Genomic DNA, 2,806 nt, shown 5'->3' with positions numbered 1-2,806 from the left:
TTACTATGGCATTCTTGAAATCAATAAACAGTTCCAAAACCAAACCAATTTTTACTGTAAGGCAAAAGTTACTATAATACCTGGTGAGTTTTGAACTCTTATCTCTCTCTTTCTCTCTGTTTATATGACCGTCTTTGTCAATTCAGCCATCGATACTGATGGCTGTCTGTTTACCTTCCTAAGATTTGAAACTGTTCCCACCAATTTCCAGTTCCTGATTGTGTTAGGGTTAGGGTTAGGGTTAGGGTTAGAACTGAACGCAGAGCGACCAATGTATAACAACAACAACAACAACATCAATAATAATAACAATGGTTTCTGGTTTAGGTTCGATGCCAGTAGTTTTTTGAGGTGGATGGCGGGGGCAGCTGATTTTGTCAACCCCAGTTCTTGACTGGTACCTTTATTTTATCAATCCTAAAATGATGAAAGACAGAGATCCCTTTTGGTGGGATTTGAACTCAGAATGTAAAGAACTGCAATAAATATCACCAAGTATTTCATCTCATGTATTAACAATTTTGCTAGCTCGTCAGTGTATAATAATGATTTCTTTTGACTAAATACAAAGACAAGCTGTATCGGCCCCTTTGCCTTTCCCTTGGATAACAACAGTGGCGTGGAGAGGGGACGCTGGTATTTATGGGCAACTGTCTTCTTCCATAAACCACCTTGCCTGGACATGTACCTCAAAGGGGAACATTCTAGGTGCAATCCCATGGTCATTCATGAGAAAAGGGGGGGTCTTCACCCTTTACTCTAGTATGGCTACAGTATATAAAAGTATTTGTATATATTGTATGGCTATATTATATTACCGTATATAGTATAGCTACAGTTTATAATTGTATATAGTATTACTATAGTATATAATGGTATTTTTATGAGGGGGTACTGAAAAATTCTTGGCTTTAAGGATATCGCAAAAGGCCTTGTTGGAGACCCAACCTTCCGAGTTCTTTTACAGGGCTTAGAAAAACTGAAGGACCATTGCAATAAGTGCATGAATCTGAGAGGGGAATATGTTAGCTAAAATCATAATCAACTCTTGTTCCTATATTTTCTTTTACCCAAAAGCCAGGAACTTTTCAGCCCCACCCCCTCATAGAATGGTTACATTAACTATTGTATATATTATGGCTACAGCATATAAATGTGTATAGTATTTGTATGTATAGAATGACTACATTATATAACTGTCTCTAGTACAAATACCACTGTGTTTGTTTAGTTGATTATCTGTGTCAAGTAGGAGAGAAAACATTTGGGCCAAACACCAAAAAAATACATTATTTTACAAATATTTTCACAAATAATGTTGTCTGCTGACATTGTTTGTGTGTAAATGGTTTATGGATGGGTGGAGTTGTCACTAACCGTAAACTGGGTTTCATATTAAATGATATTGCATTATATCAGTAATATGATGGTGGTTGTGATGATGATGGTGGTTGTGATGATTATGACTGTGTGTGTGTGTATAAGTGTGTCTACACATCCACAGCAGCTTTCAATTATAATAAATTCCAATGTTTTGAATATTTTGTTGTTCATTTTTTCTTCTTTTTGTGGAAGAAGTATTATGATACAAATAGTTGAATCTATGATGTATTCTATGTTAATCCCCTGTACCCCTACCTTCAGGTATTCTACAAAGTAGTCCTACAGTCTTAATTGGATGGTTCAGTGTTCAACCAATTGTATAACTGTGTTTATTCTCATACATCCATGTTCTAAGTTTCTCCACAATTAATTTGCCTTTCTTCTGTTGAAAATATAAATCCAACCAGAAGACAAAATGCAGATTATCACAACTTTATTTCATTATAACCAAAAAATGGGGAAAATATTTCCTGTTTGGTGACAGATTTAATTTAACTAGGACAAGCCTCCTCCTCATCCTCCTCACCATCATCATTTAACATCCGCTTTCCATGCTGGCATGGGTTGGATAGTCTGACAAGAGCTGACCAGCTGACCAGGTGGCTCCATGTCTGTTTTGACATGATATCTACAGCTGAGTGACCTTCTTGATGCCAACCACTCTACAGTGGCACTGGCACAAGTGCTTTCAATGTGGTACTCACAGGACTACATTTGGAAACAGTTAATTAAGTTCAATGAAAAGAGTTAATTAAGTATACACATTTGTGCATAAGTTATACTGTGTGTGTGTGTGTGTGTGTGTGTGTGTGTGTGTGTGCATATACATGCAAGTGAGTCTGAAAATGTACATGAAAGAACATATATATGTATGAATATGCAATAGATATGAAGAAATGCAAGTGAGTCTGTAGTGATGTTTGCATATAAATGAACATATTTTTCATTTTTGCTGCCATGTACTTTCAATGAAAGCTCAACTGGGAAGTCCTGTAATAGAGTTCAATGTAGTAACTTATCAGTTGTGATAACTGCTGTCGGTGAAAGGACTTTGGTATTTGCTTTGTCTAATTCATATTTGTTGTTGACTTTGGAACCTGGCTGATTTGGTTTGCTGTTAAGAGATCTGTTGATTGCTGTTGAATTACTGCACAATAACTGCTAATGTCACTGTTACTGATACCATCACTGCAACATTGCTGCTTCTGCTGTTGTTGTGGGCAATAGCAACCACGACTGTCACAAAATAGACAGGTTTATGGATTAGGTAGAAGGAATCAAATCAAATTATGCAATAAATTTAATCTGTGGTTGCAAGTTCACATTGCTAGTATGCCACAAATACAATCTTTTTATCAGGATAAATTCAGTACAGTTCTCTCTAAGGTAAATAAATTAAATACCTGGTAATTATCCATATATC

Source organism: Octopus bimaculoides, chromosome 25, assembly GCF_001194135.2.
Source record: "Octopus bimaculoides isolate UCB-OBI-ISO-001 chromosome 25, ASM119413v2, whole genome shotgun sequence".
NCBI lineage: Eukaryota > Metazoa > Mollusca > Cephalopoda > Octopoda > Octopodidae > Octopus > Octopus bimaculoides.
The sequence above is the reverse complement of the archived record's forward strand: the minus strand, read 5'-3'. Positions refer to the sequence as shown.